The 21,472-nt window shown below is 37.5% G+C and overlaps 1 protein-coding gene across 10 annotated transcripts in view; it reads left to right on the forward strand.

Annotated features, from left to right (window-relative positions):
- The window catches only part of SPSB4 (splA/ryanodine receptor domain and SOCS box containing 4), a 341,175-nt gene that overhangs the window by 191,238 nt on the left and 128,465 nt on the right, over positions 1-21,472 (forward strand). For 6 of the 10 annotated variants that reach the window (XM_067002448.1, XM_067002453.1, XM_067002452.1 and 3 more), the window contains exon 5: positions 6,706-6,792. The gene's annotated coding sequence lies outside the window, so the exon portion shown is untranslated. Of the gene's footprint in view, positions 1-6,705; positions 6,793-8,195; positions 8,402-11,948; positions 12,016-21,472 lie in introns of all 10 variants that reach the window. The other 4 variants (XM_067002449.1, XM_067002454.1, XM_067002451.1 and 1 more) reach the window with 3 other exon arrangements.

Consider the following 21,472-nt stretch of genomic DNA (forward strand, 5'->3'; position numbering starts at 1 on the left):
GAGAAAATGAAATCACACTTTGAAGACAACCATTAATTTGGGAGAGTACGAATACAGGACTCTGCTCAGAAAGTCTTGGGCTGGGGCTTTCTGTTTTGTGGCATTTTTCTGCCACTGGCTGTTCTGAGGTCTGATCAAATAATTGTGTAGTCCACTGTTGAAATCTGCATTGCTTCTTTCCAGTGTGGCCAACAGTAATGAAGAAATATCAACTAGAAAGCTGATCTTATCTGTAAGTAGTAGTAGCAGAACGTGTAAAATGCAACATTTAGAAACTCTTGGCAATTTTTGATTTTGTAAAATGCTTACTAGGCTCATTATTTGCAAATCTCCTCATGCTTGCAGGAGTAATAAAGGAAAGAATGACATAGCTGTACTATGTGCAAGAATCCAATATTCTCATTTTCTATTCAGGTTTATAAACTTCATCAACAATCTACTGTGATATTTAAGAAATACTTATTCAGGAAAATTTATGGAAACTAGGTATGGAACTTTGCCTATTTATGAAAACTATCACACTGTCAACTTGAGGTAATTCACCAGTATTTATGTGCTATTTGCCTGCTCCTCCTTACACAGTAGTCTGATGACTCTTTCTCAGCTATAAGGTATAAGATCACCTTTTCTGCTTATTGAAATTTTAGCATGGGGGAATTCTGTTGAGAAACAGCTATCTGCTCCACTCGTGTAATATCTGTCAAAATTGTACCTTGTCACATTTAAAAGTCATTGCCAAAAGTTATGCCCCTGACACATGGCAAACTGTTGCAACTCAAAGAAAGGGTTTCAGGTCTTGGATATGAGAAAACCCAGACTGTTTCACTGACTAATGGATGGCAGTGCAGCAGAGCTTTGTTAAGGCAAATAGTTACTGTTCTATACAGTACACCATTGTCCACCAGACACAGGATGTTGTGGGAAAAAGATTAAACTAAGAATAGAAAAAAAAATCAACTTGCAATAATAAAGACATTGACTTCTAAGACATGATGCATGTTTTTCTAAAAAATCAAATAAGATATAATTGTGCATAATAAGAAAAAATACACAACAATAGAGACAGTACAGAAACCATAGATTAATAAAAGGTAAAGGCAGAATCTTAGGGACGAGTGTCAGGACGATTATCTAAATGGCTGAGACAGGCAAGATTATTCAGATAATTCTGCCTTTTCTTATTGATTTTAAAATGCTGTTTTTTCTTAATCAGCTTCATATTAATATCATCTTCACTTCTCATTTTCCAAATGCTTCCTCTGTCTATCATCTGTATGCTGCTGAGAAGGGTCTCTTTGCTACTTAATAGTACCTACAGCTTGAAAAGTATATGTTGACCAGGCAGTTACTGGGGAGAATTAGTTAGTGTATGAACTTGCTGATCATTATCATCAGCTGATTGCTAGCATTTCCTGATACCCTGTAAAACAGAGGAAAGATATCCTCCCTGATTTGTCTTGTTTCTCACATTAAATGGATGATGAAGCTGCAAGATAGTGGTTACTGTTGTCCTACAGAATTATCAAGCCATTTTGTGTTCATGACCTGCTCTTCCCTTTAGTTGTGAAGTATGTGTTTGCTTATCCTTAATGTCCCCACACTTCTGCCATTTTCATTTCTTGTCATGTAGCTTTTTTTCTAACAGCTCGAGGATTAATGATAGTAATGATAGTAATGATTAATGAAGGTAATTAATGCCATTGCTAAGATTTGTGACTTTCTGCTCCTAAAGCAGCTAACAACACCTTTACTGACTGACTGAGAGAAGAGGAAAAGTAAAAATTCTGGGATATTTTAACTCATTAAGTTTTAAAGACAGCTTTAAAATGAGTTCAACTGTGCTTTTACTGAAGGAAGCTCCTTTTGGTCAATACCTGTACAGTGAGAAATTCCTACTAAAAATGGCTCTGTGGTAGTTTAGTAGGTTTGTGGCAGGTTCACCTTGGCTGGCTGCTGGGTGCCCACCCAGCTGCTCTGTTGCTCTCACTCCTCAACAGCACAGGTGGCAAAAATGCGAGGAAAAAACTCATGGGCTGACATAAAGACATGCGTACCAATTACTGTCAGGGGTGAAATAGGCTCAACTTGGGGAAAATTAATTTATTGCTAATTAAAATAGATTTTGATAGCGAGGAAAAAAGACAATCAAAAACAACACCAGCCACCCTCAGCTCCTCTCCCCCCATGCTTATCCTGAGGCCCAACTTCATGCCCTCACAGCTGGGCCATTTTGGCTTTTTCTTGCATCCATTTTCACTGAGGCCTGGAACCGCTAGAACCTTCTGGAACCGTCTGGAACTGGCCGGATCCAGCCCTGTCAGGGCAGGCAGCCCTGCCCTCTCCTCACTGACACCCCATAGCCCCCGCTGCAAAGTTGATGCCACAGACCCCCTGGTGCATAGCTGAAAGTCACTTGACAAGATTAATTAGTTTGGGTGTTTTAGTGGTGTTTGTGAGGCCCTGTCATGCAGATTAATCTCATGGTGCCAGGTGCCATGCAGGTGAGCCTCATTTCAACACCTCACTGTGAGTGCGAGGAGTTGGCAGGGCTCAGCACACCTGGTGATTTCTTCAGGACTTACCTGCAGCCTGAGCAGTTGCTGCCTTAGGATTTATAGCAGTGAAGTGTCTCCTATCCATTCTTAGAAATGAAGTTGAATGCTACACAGATTATTTGACATATTGGTAAGTAATGAAACTCAATGCTTCTTTTGTCTGCTTTATCTGGTAATTCATAGCATCATTTTAAGTATCAGAAGAGAAGCAAGGACTGTGTGCTGGAAAGGTTATGCAGCAGTTGGAAAGCAGTAGAAAGCTTTTAGGCTTATCTTTCTAGCCACAGGGTGCCACCATTGCTCCAGCAGACTGAAACTGTTAGAGCAGCATGTTCTGTTAAGTCACTGCAGTGGAGGAGTAAGTACATCTCTGCACTTGTTCACGTTCCATAGGCAATAATACCTGAGTTGCAGGGATTTGTTTGGAATTTGTTTGGAAACTCATTAGTGTGGTAAGCTGTAAACAGAAGATAATATTGCTTCAGCAAAAGTAGATCTTCGCTGGTGGTATTCTTAGCTGGTGGATCACTAGTGGATCTTAGCTGGTGGTATTCTGAAGAAATAAGTGTTGTTTTTAGGTATACTGAGGGTTGAGTCATTTCCCCCCTCTGTTTTAGTAATATTAATCGTGAATGAAGCTAATGGATCATTCTAAGGTTAGCCTAAAAGGACAAATTGTTCTATAAGACAATTAAAATTGGGAAAGTGGATGGTAACAGTGTTGATTGCCATGCAGCTGAAAGAGTAAGGGAATGGAGGAAGTTTTGCTGGATTTCAGAGACTATACTTAAATGTTTTTCACTTCAAGTTCATTGGATTGCATGCTAAAACAGCACAGGCAGCCGAAGTTGGAGCTCAGAACAATTCCAGGGAAGTCTGCTGGAATACAGAGTTAAGCATTTTATAGTTTATTTGGTTTTAGGCCCCTTGAGCCTTCTGCTTTCTGGCCTAGCTTCACTTAAAAATAATTTGCTGATAAAGATATTCAGTATTCATTCTATAAATAGCAAAACTGACGCTTATTTTTTAGGGTAATACATCTGAGAACAAGGTAAAGAAGCACACACAGGTTGGAAGTTCAGACAGTGAAAATGGTGAAAGAAACCTTAGGTCTGTTGCCTCAGGTTTTATCACATGGTTCATTTTCTTTTCTAATTCCTGATACTTACATTGGAGGATAGTTTTTTAGGAAATATTCCATATGTTTTAGATAGCTTACAAGTTTAAGTCTGCAAGAAGCTTATGTTCTTTTTTCTGTTAGTATGTGTAGGGTATAAAGTAAGGAAAAGTAAACTGATTAGATGCAAAATAAAGCAAATGAAAATATTGTTTAAAGTGTAACATAATGCCAGAAATCTTAATGGCAGAGAGATCATTGTACCTGCAATTTCAGGTCTGGGATTCTGGGTTCTGTGTAGTTTGCAGTAGTTTCTGAGGTAAATGATTTGCCCAGGCATAAGACTGGCAGAATTGACCGATGACGCACAAAGATGTGGCAGACTGGTGATAAATTATTACTGGAGAGAAAACCTAGATGACGCTTTAACCAGAAACACTGTAATGCTCTGACCAATAAAATAGCCCCATATAGCCTCTAAAGGTGCAGTTCAGTCCTTAGCAAAGCTCTGCTCTTAGGTAGAATTCAGCCTTAAAATCCTTAACATTACTGCTGTGCTTCAGGAAGAATTTCTATTTGATTTTGCTCAATCTAAATTAGTTTCTCTGCTGGAGGCAGGAACCGCCCTGCAGGCAACCTAAAAATGAGAAGTTTCATAGCACTCATTTACCTCATACTCAGAAAAGACAGCACTGATATCAATATTATTATTATTATTTGCTGTTTTGAAAGAATATCGAAGTGCCTTTTCTGCCACACTAGGCCACAGGTTGGATGGCCTTAAGTATGTGTTTGGACAAATTATGCATAGAAAAAGTGTATTCAAGAAATATTGCATATTCTGACTTTTTTTTTTGTCCTAAAATTTATGATGTCTCAAGTAACTGTATATGCTGTGTGAGTCTGAAGGAGGAGGTCTTCAGCTCTCTGGTTTGGTCCCACAAATCATAGAAAGGTTCTGTGTGGATGGGAGGGAGGCTTGGTATGAATGTTATCTGCTGAACCTGAGTTTGGCTTTAGAATCCTCAGCTCTGTATCTGTCCCGCAAAACTGTCACAAAGACCAGTAGGGGTAAAGAAAACAACAACAACAAAACACAACGAAAGTGCCATCCCAATTTTCTGTTTAGTCTGGTGTTCCTTCAGGCTTACTGTAAAATTTCACGTTGTTTCGGAAGAAATGCGAAGTGTCTGTAGCAGACTGTTGTGGTCCACCCTGCTGGTGTCTACTATTTGGAGGCAGGTCTGGGATCAAGAAAGTGTTTATACATTTGAAAGTTTTAAAATTCAGTTATTTTTGGTTGCAGGATTGGTAGATGTGCTTTATAGACAATGAAATTTATATAGTTTTTTTTTTTTCAAAACATCTTTTTTCAATTGTATGGCTGTGAAAATGAGATTTTGTGTCAGGCCTATAAGCACTGTATTTTCTGAGTCCAGAGTTGTTTGCATAATTGTGTGTGTGAATTTCAGATAAAGTGAGAGAGATTCTAGAAAAATGACACATTAACAATTTCATTGGTTGCCTGTTTGCTGCAACTGATTTTGTTACTGAATTTCAGTTGAGAAATATATATATTTTTTTCCTGTAATTTCTGCTAGTCTTCTTAATGTCTGAACCAGATTTCAGACTGGCAGAAGGAACCTGAGTTTAAGTTAAGCCTCCACAGTAAAAATTCAGCCTGAAGGAATTTTTCATGGCCAAATTATAAAGTGCTAGAAAATAAATTTTATATTAAAACTGTGGATTCAGCCTTCAGTGCCACAGTACTTTGCTTTTCCCTTTAATAATGTAATGACCTATATGTGTAAAGTTTCTTAAAGTGTTTCTTGAGGCAAATTTTTTTCTCCTCTGGGTATGATGGGATTTATTATTTTATATAACTGACTTGCCTCCAGTAAACTTCTTATTTAAAGACTTTTGTACTAGTAGTTGATGTTCAGGAAATAGAGTTGATAAAACCAGGTAGTTCTAGAATTTCATGAAGTTTAGGCAGATGTTTAATCAATTCATGTGTGCATGTGTATTAACTTCAATCATCGTTTGTTTCTGTATTTTTTAAATGGCTCTAAAGGGAGTAATGTGTTTTCTGTAGGAGGGAAAAAAAAGTAATCTATGAATTATGTAGAATGTAAACTGCTTTGAGACTTGCAGTGAAGATGTAAATCACTCAATGATGGGATTCACCCTGTGGGAATGGGCCAGGTCAGAATAACTGTTTTCACATTATATGAAAACAAAAGTTAAATTGGTCATTGTTTTCTTCAAGTTCATATGGACTACAGGAAGGTTAAAAATTTCCATACTCCTTTATATGCATTCATTTAGCACCTTACGTACGTAGCTCATTGACATTAATAAGAATTTCCCAACTGATTCAAACCATTATGTTTAAAATAGATGTATCTATATCCTTTAAGGGAACTCCAGAAGAGTAGGGTGCATGCTGTAAATACAGGGTGATAATGTGTAATGAGTCCTTGCAGCTAGAGTTTTTTGCCTGTGTAGTTAGCTAGTTCATCCTGAAAATGATGAATCATGTCAAAATGGAGAAGTCATTTCATTGCTTGAAAATGAAAAGAAAATCTGATTTTAAAATGTCAAATTCAGGATTTATGAGCAGGATTGTCATAATCAGTCATTCAGAATGAATTGGATTATTTAGGATCTATTTGCAGGCAGACAAGCTGAAAATATTTTTGCGTACAATACTGAGGAAGTTTACACTCTCTCTCACATCTAAATTGCTTTTCCACCCTACGCAGATAGAAACACAACACAGATTGTTAGCGCTGAGTTCCCTTATGAATTAGTTATAAACTATGACAACAGTGCAAAATACCAAAAAGAGGAGGGAGTTGTGTTTCCCCCCCTGATGGTATCATCAGGGGTTGCAGCCCTACTGAAGATAATGGGATAATAAAAACTATTATAGAATTGCCCTAGACAACATTTTCCAGCAGCATTTATCACTAATAATAAGCACTAACAAGTTGTCTTATCTCTTATGAGTCTTATTCTTCAATTATTTAGGAATATGGGAATTTTGACATTGACTTCTGTGAGACTGGGAAAAGAAGGAGCTGGGCAAAACTCAACCAGAAGGATGCATCTGTTCAGGTATGCTGAAGTAACTTTTGATGTTTTTGGAAGGGATTTTTCTTAATTCTGTTTTCTGCATGCAGCAGTCAGTAGTGGGGCCCACAATGGGGATTCCTATGTGCTACTGTAGTACGGTATAGCAATTAAAATGCATGTAATGAAGTAAATACGTAAGTAACAACTATAAGTGTTGTGAACTGTGGAAAAAAAAAAAGTCTCAAGCTGCTAGAACGTCTACAGCTTCATTGTCTTTCAAAGCATTCTTATAACAGAGTTTTTCCTTATCCTTTTATTTCTTTTGACCTTTTGGCATGGGAATTTTTTGTGAGCTGTGTCCCCAACTCTCTCTTCCCAGTCAGAGGTCCCCAACACTGAGGTTTCTGTACCTTAGTAGGATAGGAATGACTACAGGCCAACACAAGGCAGGGAAACGGAATGACAGCTCCATCTGTGTTTGTCAAAAATCTGTTTCAGCTTGTGTATTGCACCATAGCTGATAATTCAGAGATTTAATTATTAACATCATCCTACACGCATTTTCTGTGTAAAGAAATTAATGTGATGACACAGGACTGAAGGAGGCCTGAGGCAGCAGGGTTGTGATGGTGTTATAACTTCCCAGTAAAGTCTAAGTGAGGACACTTTTTGAGCACAAATTTCTAGCTTGTGTAAATGGACACTAAATACAAGTTCCAAATCATGTGAAAGGTGAGCCCAAGAAGGGGTGTACGTGAATTGGATCTTAATATAAGGCAGGAGATATAAGAGACAAGAAAGCAGGGAGGAGGATGGAGGCTGAATTTGGGAGCATCGTGTTCTTGTCTGCTTTTTAGATTTAATACTCTTCTGTTTAAAGGACTTTACTCATTCCTTGTGGAGGAAGTCTGTTATATTCTGATAAAGTGCACTGTGGCCTGTTTTCTGTTAATGGTTCTTCTGTCATGTGTTTGATCACCCTCATTCCTGAGGCAGTTCGATCCCTTCTCTTTCACTCAGTGATAGTTATTCTAGTGTAAGGACTTCTTCTGAAGTCCTTCTCAGTTTTCCTTGAACTTAAGGAGACTAAGAATATCATTGTTGAACTGTCTGTTATGCTTTATCAAAAAAGTCTGAGTTCCCACTGTTTGGCTCTATTAGAGGGATGCATTGGACTAACCATGTTAAGAAAAAAACAGAATAGCTAAAATGATCCTGCTTCTACCTTTACTATCCTGTGGGACATCACAGACAGTGGACAATCAGGAGAAATTGTTTAGATTTTAGACTTAAAATAATCTGAATTATTCACTCAAGCTATAGTCAAACTGCTCCTTAGTAACAAACTGGGCTGATGCACAAGTCCATCTGAAAATTGGTGAATGAATTGCAAGGGCTCAGGTAAGCAAATATTTCAACAACAGGAATCACCAATCTTGCTACAGGTTTGAAGGAAACTGTAAAAACAAAACCAAATAAAACTCAGCAGATAAAGGAAAAGTGGGGGATGGAATCTTGAAGTATCACAGCAGACCTCAAGGTGCTGTCACAGCCTTCTCTTCATAAGGGAGACAACTGGGAAGGAGAGAGGTCTGTCTCTGATGAAGTGAATGAACTCATGCTGAGGATACACCTATTCTAAGCTCAAACTGTGAGTAGATCCATACAGTAGTCCCTGTCCTCAAGTGACAAAATTCCGGGGTAAATGCTACCACTTCTCTCTTTCTGAAATGAGATCCTGCACAGAAGAAGGGTAGGTTATGTGGCAATGAGAAATATATTCATTTCCCTCCATATCATTCAGCACAGCTGTGGATCACCCTGCACATACTCTGTTTCTTTACCTGCAGTCTGTGAGTGCACTGCAGGTCGGATTAGCTGTTTTGGCACATTGAGTTGCTCCCTTTCTTCCTACTACAAGTGACCCTTGCTTTCCTTCCCCCTGCACCCACAGAACAACAACGAAAAGTGGGAAACTATTTTTTTTTGTCACAGAAATGTATCTAATGGTTGAAAAAATTTATATATATATATATACACACACATTCTTTCCTTCAAAAATAGGCAAACTGATTTTCATTTGTGTACAGCTGTGGGCTTGCATACGTGCCTAAACTGCTTTAGAATAAGCCTACTGAGCAGTCCTTAGAATAACTACCTACTTCAAGACTCCTTTACACATCTATTATGATAGTGACTTTTAAGTTTAAGCTCTTTTAGCCAGGTACTCAAACTTTCACATTATCTATTATCCCTTTTAAATTGGTCAATAGTACTTGTGCGGATCTTGTTGTGCTGGATTGTTAAAATACTTGCATTCTTCTACATGGAAGTAGGACTGTTATATTCCAAAGTTTACTGTAAAAACTGGGTTGTGTTTGAAGCTAACAAACCAGAACTGCAGTCTTGTTGGTTGCATTCTTTGTGAAGAACAGCAGCCAACAATTCTGCATGAATGATGCTATCGAAGACAGATAGTATGTGAAGCTCTAGGGCATCTTATGTTTGTTGCCAAGACGCTGACGCTAGAAAACAACTGGCAAGTCAGATGCAGTTTATTTAGGAGCCTGGAAGTATGAGCCCATGACAGCAGCATGATGTAGGAGCTCAGTTTGGGCTCATTTGTACTGAGGAACAAAAGACAAAACAGCAGCACCTTGATAGAGCCTTCAGCTGAGTATAGGAGAGAGAGGTAGCAATCAAGAATGGGGTGGGGAGGGGGAAGGAATAGCTGGCTTTCAAAAGCCTTTTAACCTCTGACTTCAGAGAATAATGTGTGTCAAATCTAATGAAACAAGGAGACAGATCTGGAAGAGCCTAATGGTGACACTTTTACAAGACAGGAGCCAAAGAAGCTGTCTTTGCTGGATGGAAGCTGGCAGTAATTTCTCTTTTCTCATGAAAATGGCAACTTGCAGCAGAAAAAAATAAATGGTAATGTGTAGGTGTATATACATCCCCGACTCCTAAAGCAGAACACTAGAAAATGGTAATGCTGGTGACTTCCCATCATTTAGTAAGTCTGTCCACACTTGTGTTACTTTTTATTTTTCCCAGCTAAGTGATCCCTTTTGTAGCAGTACTTCCCTGTCATAAGCCAGCTGAGCAACTCCTCAGAGGAGAGGAGCTAATGTTACAGAATATGTAGCTTGTTTTAAGCCAACAGAGATATAAGTTGGTCGTTTCACCTACAAAAGGCTGGCATTTTACCTATCCTTCACCAGTTGGGCTTTTTCTTCTCAAAAAACAATTTTGAAACTATGAGCCTTAATACTCAACTATTTTTGCTGCTCAGCTGATGTTATAACCCAATTTAGTTGTGCAGCAGGAAGGTAATATGCTTAGGGAAAACGTCTTCAGTTTGAACTGGTAGAAAATTTCTCAAACAAAAAATCACCAGAAAACACTGTAAAACCTGAAATGTTTTAGTTGAAACATACCTCAGTGACATGCTGTCCATGAATCCAAGGCAAAGTTTTATGGGAACTCTGCATTTGTAGCTTATTGATTTGCCTTGAAATTCCCTGCAGATATCAGCAACATCAATTTATCTGAACAATTTCGTGCTCTCAATAGCTTTGTGTTTACGTCAGCTTTATTTTTATTGATAAGCTGCACTAAATTATAGAATAGCAACAACATTCCCTCTGAACTCAGTTGAGCATCAGTCATTTTTACCTCCTCTGCTCTGGGGAGATGGGCTAACACAGTCCCATGTAGAAATTAGGAGGAAATAGCATATGAATAATTTTAATTCAGACTTCAGATTTTTGTATGTGTTGCATATTTTCTAAATAAAATAAAGTGAGATAAGAAGTGAACAAGGGATATGGTCCTTTGTGATACAACTAAAATACTTTGAGTGTAGAAACGATAAAGCCAAGTTTAACTGGGAAAGGAGGAAGCGTCTGGATATTGAAAGAATGTAGGTAACACTGCTATAAGGTGTAAATCCACATTCTCGGGTTTTATTTCACTTAGCAAAAATAACAATGTATTGCAACGCAAACTGTGTGTGGTGACTGAAGAATACGCTGAACCAATCCAAAACTGCTAGACTTCAAGGGAGGGATTTACCCAGCACTGGAATAATGTCTCTTGCTACTGTATCAGAATAATCCAAGCGCTTTAGAGGTTGAGGTGCTGGTATTCTTTACTTTTTGTTGCTGACTGAACTGTAGAGACATCAGGCTTCTCCCTCTGAGAGTGTGTGAAACAAGTGGAGAAGCTCCTTTTACTGAGATTTATAAGGAGTTAATATTAATTTGGATACTGTGGCTCTCGTACCTCCTTGATTACAGCTTTTGGGCTGTATTAGAGGAAGCTTAACCAAAGCCAAACAAGAGGCAAGTGTTATTGATACAGGGATGTTATCAAATTATGAGGACTGAGCTGAGGTATCCACATTCTCACAAACAGAAATTGGAAAGGGACCACAAGACAATAAAGTGTGGATCTCATGCAAGTCTTCTGGTAGTAGCCTTGATAATTTTCTCCCTTATAAAAGTGAGCTGCAATGTTACTGGGATTCATCAGATGATGCTATTGTTCATTTACAGTATCTTGTTTCTTGAGTGCCTATTTTAGATCCTGGGGTAAATATTTCATTGTTGCTTATGATGTATTTTTATTATTGTTAGTTTTTGCTATAACATGCTCTTTTTTTAAATCATAAAACTTGGATCGGAAGGTACGTCCAGATGTCTTCTAGTCCATTCCCCTGCTCAAGCAGGTCTAATGAGATCAGGTTGTTCAAGTACTTGTCCAGTTTAGTCTTGAAGCCCGCAGGGATGACGTTATGAAATCCCATAGCCTTTCTGAGCAGCCTGCTCCAATATTTGCCACTCTCATAGCAAATAATAATAAAAATCCTTGTGTCTAAATGAAATTTTGTCATTGGAATTTCCCACTTCTGTCCATTATTGCTTCTTGTTCTGTTGTGCACCACCAGGAGGTATCTGGCTCTCTCAATGCCATACAAGCAAACCCTTCCAGCAAGTCCCTGGTAAACATGGTCACTCTGAGTTGCTAAGAGGATTAGCTCCATCTAACACAGTTAACAGTTACTGCTTCTCACTTAATTGATATTTAGATGCTAGTGTTGTTGCTTTCATCTTGTTTTTTACTTTCTGTCTTTTATCCTGGGACTAGTTCCCTCTCTTGACCTTTGGTTTCTGTTTCAACTCCTGTTCTTGCAGTAATGCCCTGGTACATATGATGGTTCCAGATCTTGGAAATTGCTGGTCTGCCTCCCTTGCATGTGAGGTAAACAAATATAATATTGAAAAAGTGATTTCAGAGTTAAATGTAATGCTTACTGTAAACAAAAGACAGGCAAAGCCTCTGTTAACATCTGAAGAATGGAAACACTCTTATTCCCCCTTAACGTGTAGATCCAGTAGGAATTTTGCTTAATCTTCTTTCTATATCAAGTTTTCCAACTAAATGCATGACAATCTAATCAGAAGTGTATTTATCTCAAAAAACACTCAAGATTTAGGAAAAAATTCTGAGGAGAGATTAAGTAGTCACCACAATCCTGAGATTTATAAACTACACAGAAAGAAAGTGATTTTTTTTGAAGTGCTGGAAAAAGGTGTTAAGAGTTAAGAGGACAAGTTGTCCTCAGTTACATGTGCACCTGCCTGCAATCAACTCTCAGTAGACTTTTCTGTAAGTGCATAATGTGCTTAAGAGAATGTAGCCTTTTAACTGTCAGCACGAGTAAGAAGAAAAGTATCAGATATCCTGTCAATCGGCAGACAGTTTGAAATCCTGCATCCTTTGATCCTCAAGAAGATAGATTTTTAACTTTTTCTTATTTTAATCTCTCAATTCTCTGCATGCATATTGGCATTGTAGATGGCAGAATTATCTGATGACGGGATGGTAGAAGTGAAAGATTCTTGGGTATTTATGGATAGAGGCACAATACAATATGTATTTATACAATGGCACAACTCAGAGGGCTATCTCTATCATGAAATACCCAGGATTTGCAGAGCTATGAAATAGTACATTGAGCATATGGAATAACAATGAGATTTTGAAAGCAAGAGAGACTGTTGCATTGACTGAGGATCTAAGAATGTAGCTTGAAATGAGAAACCACTCCCTGAATTTACTCAGTTAATTGCTGTTGATGTCCCTATCTGCTGCCATTTGGATATGCTGGAAGTTTTGGAAAACACTATTGGTGTTTGTTAGTGACAAGTGTAACTGCGGATTCTTGTCCTGACTCCTGACAATATGGCTTCGTAAAAACTATTTAAGCTTCATAGAGTATTGTGCTTGAGGATAGAACAATAATAGAAGCGAAGTGAGGGACGTTGCTCCATGAAAGATAAAACAAGGAAAGAGTTTTTCAAGAATGCTAGACAGTCTGCTCCTAAATCTCTTTGCTTTTGTGATTTATGCTCCTAAATCTAAACTTCTGAAAATCCCCCCTTCTCTTCTATTGCATCCATCATTTGATACATTACCAACTGTGAAGGAAATGAAAGGGAAAATCCTGTTCTGTCAAGTGAGTGATTATCTGCTGAGGCAGATAAAAGTGTGGGTTTGCCTGTTACTGCATAATATGACTCTTGACTCCTAGCCCCAATTGGAGGCTGTCTGAAACCTCATACTGTGTATTCAGACATCCTTTCCAATTTTATTTTTTTAACATGAATTAACTCTCTTAAACATTTTGTCTATATAAAAGCTTGTTGCCACTTCCGGTTGTAAAGGTCAGTGATCAGTTAGTCTAATCACACATTCTGCTAAAAACTATTTGATCAGACTTTTTTTTCTATCCCTTATTTTGCATGTTCATTTAGTTCTCGCTTTATGAACATAGAGAAGAAAGTTCTCTAACACAGAGCCTAGCCTATTTGATTAACAGATGTTGTGGTGCCTGCCAGCATTGCAGGGAGTGGAAAAGAAAGATGGAATGACTTTTTTTTTCCAAGGTGCCATGGAACAGGGGTATTCTAATTTGCCACAGCCATTCTACAGTAACAGGAAAGAGAGTGAGGAGTGGAGTCTCTCTTTTCTGCTATCTTAGGCATTAGTATTCATAGCACTTTATGATTTATGATTATTATGTACTTTCCTGCAAACTAGTAAACAGTAGTTTAAACAAAAGACTATAGTTACTACTCTTTGATACTTTTTCATTGCCTTTTTTCTAGTTACACAGGGCAGATTTGGCATGATGTTGGTTATTGTTGCACTGGCACTATGGTAATAAAAGCTGCTATTTAAGGAAAATAACAAATTTGTGTGAAAAATCATATAACCTATGAATACTTCATGAAAATAACTTCCACTGTGAAATAATAAAATGTCTCAACACAGCTCTCTTTCCTGTCCTGATAGACCCCCCCCTATTCACTTCCAGTTGACCTCTGTTTTGTGTTTTGTGTATTCAGTATCACTAGTAATCTCTTTTCAGCGGTCTCTCTCTTTATTACAAGACTAGCTTCTAGCAAAACTAAGCTGAGAAAATAAAGGCAAATTTAAAAGTTGGAAAGAGTGAAGTTGACTGTGGCAGTATTGTTATCCTTTTAGGCTATACAGATATACTCCTTCAAGCGCTGTTCCAGTAAGGAGCTCCACGTTCTCCTATCTCAAAGGACCTCATTGTACTATGTCTTAGAAGCGCTATTTTGATCCCCACTCTTACTGCAATTTGCATGTGCATTACCACTTAATTTATCCTTTAAAAGAATATTTCACCTAAGAAAGTAGTTTGGTTTGATATTTGGAAAATACCCTGTGCTTTTTTGATTGATACTAGAACCCAATAAGAAAGTCCTTGAGGGTAGACTAAACTCCTGTTGTCCGCACCGTGTCCTTCACACTCCCCCACAATGTTCTCCAGCACATGCCCTAAATTTTGTTCGATACTTTCCGCTCCTTCTTGTGACCCACATTGTTTTATGGGCAGAAGACAGCTGTACTCTGTTAGAGTTATGCATGTGCTGACAGGCCAGCAAGAAGAACAAATTGAACAGTTGATCTTACATTTCACATTTCTTCCTTTTATCCATCTGGAGGATTTCATAGAATTCCACCTACCCGACCCTGCCCACAAAAAGAATTCTTTCTGTCTTTGAGATATCTTTCAAAGTTTGTGATTTGGTCATTAAACTAAGAATGCGTAAGTATGTGGCAGATGAACAGATGATGTGGTTTGTACGAGTCTGCTTTCATTAAGAAAAACGGGGCTGAAAAGTTCTGGTGGAGACTTCCATATAGCTAAACGTGCTGCCTGGAACTTCTCTTCCACAGCCTGGCTTGGTCTAACAGCCTCTAAAGCTTTCAGGCCTCTGACTCTGAGACAGCCTGTTAACCTTTTGTACAGAACATGGAAAAGTATTGAATTTTTATTTTAAATGAGAGCAAAACAATTTTCAAAATTCTCTTTGGAGCCTGGATGCTATTCTGCATGTTTTCTGAAATTTTGCTTTTTGAATAATCTTTATTTATTGTCACAGAAAGCAAAGAGATGGAGTACAAATGAAATTCTGCCAGTTTATAATTTTGAGAAAACTGTGTTGGGTTCAAGGTTCTCTAAGGTACTCCAAATAGTGTGTCTGAAATCTCAAAAGAAAAACAAATATCCATAACTAATCTAATTTAAATGACTTTTTTTGCATTTCAGATGAGAATTGGTAAAGTTTAAATTTTTTCTTTATTTTTTCCTTAATCTTTGTTAAGCGCTTTCTTTTATGCTAGTAATAATTCAAGATAATTATAAGAAATCTAGAAGGAATATTTTTAGTTTTACTTTTAAGCTTCTGGCAGTATTACAGTATTTTAAGACAGGTCAGTTACTTGAAATAGTAATGTCCTAAAAATAGTTCACGCAAATTCAATCTCATCAAACTTGAGCATAACCCTTTTTCATAGATAGTCTTTGAATGGTATCTGGGAGCCTTAATTTAACTACTGGGCCAGATACCATCATTATGGCCCATCTCTTTTGGGCCTTTTCACTGTTGATATACATATTTCATCTTTCTTGATATGATCAAAAAACTGCAGTAGGAGGCATCATCTTTACTCCTTGCTCTCTAATGCAAATTGCCATCCAATTTCATGTTTATACCTCTGAAAGGTCATAGCATCTAAAAGGAGGTGAGCACAATCATTCACGCTTACCCTGGTGTTTGTAATGGAAGAGAAGGTTGTGATTTTTTTTATTATATGTATAGACAATGCTATAGTGCCTGAAAGTGCTTCATACAGGTCGTCCCTACTATCTCACCCTGCAGTAGTTACCTAGCACAAAAAAAAGAACAAAGAAACAACCTCAGATGTCTGTGTCACATCTTACATAATTTGTGATATGTATGGAGTAACTGTCATTTCTTCTGCTGCAAATATTATTCATATCTCAGCATCTTAATTTAAAGTAGCTTGCAAAGAGAGCAAAAAATCTTCAGCACGGCTAAAAAAGCTTTTTATCTCCCCTTAGCTTTCTTTTTATTAGTTTTTTATCTCTTCTCCTTATGTTTCTGTATATCAGCAGTATTGAATAATAATGGTAAATAATGTAGACCCAGCCAGCACTCTGTTAGGAATGTAGATGGTAAGCTCCTGAACAGTAGTGCTGTGCATGTGCATGCACACACGTGTGCACATGGGTGCCTAGGAGGCCAAGGTACTTTTTTCTAATTATTTACAGGCCTGTTCTACTTCTTCCAGCTATGAAAGTTAAGTCAATTGTGTCTGATTCTTGGTAGCTGGTTGGTAAAGTCAGCTCTGCTGGTTGGAAAAAACACAGGAAATTAAGAGGTAGTGGAAATGACTGGGTTTCTATGTGAACTTATATTTATCTATAAGATTGCTCTGGTTTGGTAATAACCTGCATGTGTCATGTTAATAGAAGCATAGATAATTAAATGGAGGTTCATTTAGACAGTGGAAATTGCCATGTTAACCTCATAAAAGATCTTTATTTTATTTTTTGATGTATTTTCTCCCCCTTTAAAAGTCTTTGCAGATGGTGCCTACGAATCACCAATAGATGATTCCCCAGCAATGGATTTAATTTTTCTTTTGAGAAAACAAAGTTCAGCACATGAGGGAAAGCAAGGAACTTTAAAGTCTTTGCCCCCAGTGCTGTTATTGACATCTTCTGTGTTTATGGACAAGGCACTGGCATTATCTCTGCTTTTACAAGGCACACTCATTCAATAACTCATTCAATGACCGGCTCTTGAAACTGGGCTTAGTTGAGCAAATACTGCTAATGATTTTAGTTAAACTTTGCAAATAAGAGAGGAATTTAGTGTAGTATTTGCAGAGCACTTAACAGAACACAAGGAGATGCATGTATGTGTTACTTTGATTATTTTTTTGTTAGAGAGGTTGTACATGGCTACTGCAATTCCTTGTAGTAGTAAGATTTGGATATTTAAGTCAGAACTGTGGGAAGTATTTGGAAAAGAGTCAGGCAAGTGTGGGGTAACATTTTTGTTTCCCTATTAAATTTTAGATTGTATTAAGGTCTGATAAAATAACAGAGTTCCTCAGTGTGTGATTACATTTCATTGTATCTTAGACTCCCAGAATTTGTTAGCGTACTTAGCAATAGATTCCTTCGATTGCAGATGGGGGAGAAAAAAGTCACAATAGCTGCACCATGTAAGGATGTCTGAATTCAACATCAGGCAGTAATGAAATGGCAGTATTCTTTGGGATTAGCACATCCCCAAACAGTACTAAGACCTCCTAAAACATGTAGAAATAATAGTGATTATAAGAAAATTTGGCAACAAGTATGTGAAGTGCTTCTTTTTCACAAATGATTTTTGTTTGGTGTCAAAAGTATTCACCAGGAAAATAGAGAAGACAGATGGCCCGAACTGCTTACAGTTCTAAGTATGTTGGCTTACACTAAAAACAATATGGATTTTTTTTCCTCTTTGTTCTGTGATCTTGACCACACGCTTTCTATGGGAATTAAACTAGAAGAATTTCCATAAGGAGTCTAGGATGCTAGTCTGGCTGTCTGGTGAGCTGAGACAGGGACTTTTTTCTGCATGTGCTATGAAGATTGCTAGAGTATTTATTACGGATAATGGAGTCACTATACCCAAATTGCTCCTCAACAAAACTTGTTTGATCTCCTTTGAAGGAAAGCTTCCCCATGCAGGAGAGAATCCTGTAGTTAGGGTAACACAGGTCCAAGCCACACTTGCTTTTTTTATTTTATTTTTTACACCTTTCCATTCTGGAAAGAAGAATTTGTCTCTTTGATGCTCTGTTCAGCTGGCCCCTTTCCAGGCATGATGCCCTCCCCAAGCATTAAATTGTTCCCCTCTGCCAAAAATGCGGTGCCAGGGTAGGACAAGGATAGCCTATGAGTGGGTAACTGTATGGGTGAGGACACACTGAATAACTGTATTGATGTTCAGTCCTTATTTACACTCCTTGAAGGTGAATACATTTGCTCATGGTATTGGATTTGTTACTAAAACTTGGAGCTCTGGAAGTGTGCAGGAATGGCTTGCATGTGGTCAGTGACATTGCCAAAACTGAAAGGCAGATGCAAAAATTTGTTTGGATGTGTTACAAATACTCATTGGAAACCATCCATGGGTTTTTGTCTGGCTTAGAAACGCATCTGATAAGGTACAGTTATGAAATCAGGAAGAAAAAATCACTATCAGTGTGAACTCACAGCTTAGTGATTAAAAAAAATAATTGTATTTTTTCAGGAATATTCTCTGAAGTGAAGGTGTTCATTATTGGTCATAAGAGCAGCAGCAAACTGGACCCAGCATTTTCAAACTCAGACTCTAGTGATATTACAGATTTTGTACATATACATGTGTGTGTATATATGTATGTGTATAGAGAGAAATTAAAAGTCAGGTATAAACATTTAGTGAAGGATGTTTCAGGTGTGCATATTTGAGAAAGGGCAAGGAGAAGAAGGTGAAGGGCTGCAGCTGTTTGGAATAAGAACTGTAAATTCAAAAGTGCTTATTGTTCATTCCTCTGGTCACCCTTTTGGCTAGGTATTCAGGTTTAAAATTCAGCATCCTCACTTTTGGTGATGCTTGCCTTTGCTTATATTAGGGCTGTGTGGTATATGTGAATCTCGGTTTAATTTGGATCAGGATTCATGCTGCTGAAGAGAATGCCCCAATTATCTCCCTTGCTTTTGTTTCAGAGCAGGGCAGCTGGTTTGCTCTCAGGTAAACTGAGCTAGAAGTTGTGCTCAAAGAGCTCCCCTAATGAGCCCCAACTGTTAATGAGCATTCAGTCCATGGACTCAGGTTAGAAATATTAAAAAGTAAAATCTCTAAAACACCCATTATCTGGACACTGCGTTCTCAAGGCCAACTACTTAACTCTACAGGCCTTCTGCAGTGATCTGAACTGATATGGGCATAGACTAATTGATGAAGGAGTACTGGCAGTGAAATTTGAGTGTGCCAGTATGTGAGGATGCAATATGGGGGAACTGAATCTTTTTACTTTTTTTTTTAAATAGTATTTTTCCTTGCAGAGGGTTCCTGTTTTCTTGGACATGAAAGACATTTATCCCCATCAATTAAAAGAGTGTGGGTTTAATGGAAGTATTTGAAAAACAGAAACTTTATTTCTGTCCAGTTAATGTTTCGCTGAACTATGCAGCATGGCTTCTGTGTATTAATTGGATTATGGAGGCTTTTATATTTCTGAGGAATTGCACTCAATTATCTCCTTCTTCCAGAAATGAATGCAGAGGGTCAAAGTGTTTGAGTATTTCTCCTATTTCCTGCCCAATTTAAGCTGCCTAAACTTGTCACCTTTTAAAAAATTCTTGGAGTTTCTAATGTCAATTGTTATTCAGTTTAATTACAAATGAGAGCTGTGGGGTCATGTTTTGATAAGTTTGAATCTGACTTACAGGCAAGTCTCGGAGTTCATGCTTGCTAAAGTCCAAAAAGTTTTGAAATAATCTTTAAGCATATCCACACTTACTCAAATGTATCACATTTTAGTAATAATAATGGAAAAAAAAAAACCACAACAAAACAAACACAACTTCTTCAAGTTTAAAGATCTGTTCCAAGATTTTCTCTTGATATTTGGTAGGCATCAGACATGATTGTTTTGGTTTTAATATTGCTTTCTTGAGTTTTTGCTTATTTTAGAATTGAAATTGAATGTGCCCAAGTCATTTCTGAAAGACTCTGAAAACCAGTGTTCACGTTCTGGGATGATCTGCTTGATATTCTGCTTAGTCTGGGGATTCCAGGTTCAATTTTTAAACCCTGAAGCTAGCACTGTCTTGTCCAGTCCATCCCACAAGCTTAGCTAATTAAGCCAAGTACAAAAATAAGGGTTACAGAGAACTCTTAAAACCAAATGAAATTTCACATGAATGAATTCCAGAATTGTCAAAAAGTGAGACTTCATTATAGCATTTAAGTGGTAAAACTTGTAGTAATTAACTGGCTTTTAGATGTCTCAGTATGCCATCACCAATATTATCATGTTGTCATTACCTCCAAAAATCAGAATTATGTTTCCAGTTGTAACAAATTTTGTGTCCTGAATATTTATCTTCTAAAAAGAGGCAGCATTTGCTTATTATGTTTCCTTCAAGAACTTATTTTAGAGTGTGCATATGTGGACTGTATTTTATGGTGTGTACAGCTATTGCAAAAGCTTTTTTTGTCTCTGGTAAACAATATTTTCCGAATTCAGAGAAAAATATGCTAGTCAAACATTTCCCAAATCTCTCAAAGAGTAAGAGTAGAATGAAGTTATAAACTAGTCAACTAAAATTACTTTTTTTAACAAAAGAAAGCAACTCCTGCTTTGCTACTTCCTTACAAATCTGTTCCAGATTAAAACTCTTTAACAAAATGCCAATTACAATTTCTCAGAATTGCTGAGTGATAGCTAAGTCAACTAATGCCAGCAGTAAATATTCAAATGAAGTAAGAAATGAATCATAGTACATTTCTCCTATTATGCTTTCTTATTAGAGTTGTAACCTTGAATTTTGCTGGCGTATCTGTAACAGTACTGAGAAGGTAATGTGCTGCAGATAGATGCAGTGTACTCTCTCCCCTTGTCAGGCTTAACTGTTGCTTTTTGATTTTCCATATCCTGAAGTAATGTGAGAGGTTCTTGCAGAGCGCATTGTCAGCATGTCCTAAATTGGTGAACGCTGCATGATGCAGTTGGTTATCCTTCTCTGATGGTAGTATTATTGCCATTTAGGAGACTGGAAGAAGTCAGCGTATGAAGGGTGAGCTCTCTGAGAGATTTCCAAATCATTTCCAAGTGCCAATGAAGCAAATATGTAAGCAAATTCAAGTAGGCAGCTGCAGAGATAGATCTAAAACACTCTGAGACTTAGCCCATAGAATTCACTCATCCTTTGATAGGTAGTGACTGTTACTTTTCACACATCCCATCAACAGACAATATGTAACAGAAGTAGAATCTGAAGGTGGGGAGCAGCCATATTCCAATAAACACATTATGCAGCTTTTTACCACTATCAATAAATTAATTGCCAAATCATCATTCTAGTGAAATATTATAAACATCAATAAATTCTCTTGTTCATCAGTAAGAAAACTTATTCTGCCCATTAATAATTAGTTTACATTACTGTAACTCCAGATTAATTTTATGAATGATTGCAGAGAGATCAATACTAATATTGCAAACCAGACATTGATGAATCACCCAGGTCATTGTTTGTGAACTGAAATTT

This window comes from Anser cygnoides, chromosome 9 (genome assembly GCF_040182565.1).
Source record: "Anser cygnoides isolate HZ-2024a breed goose chromosome 9, Taihu_goose_T2T_genome, whole genome shotgun sequence".
NCBI lineage: Eukaryota > Metazoa > Chordata > Aves > Anseriformes > Anatidae > Anser > Anser cygnoides.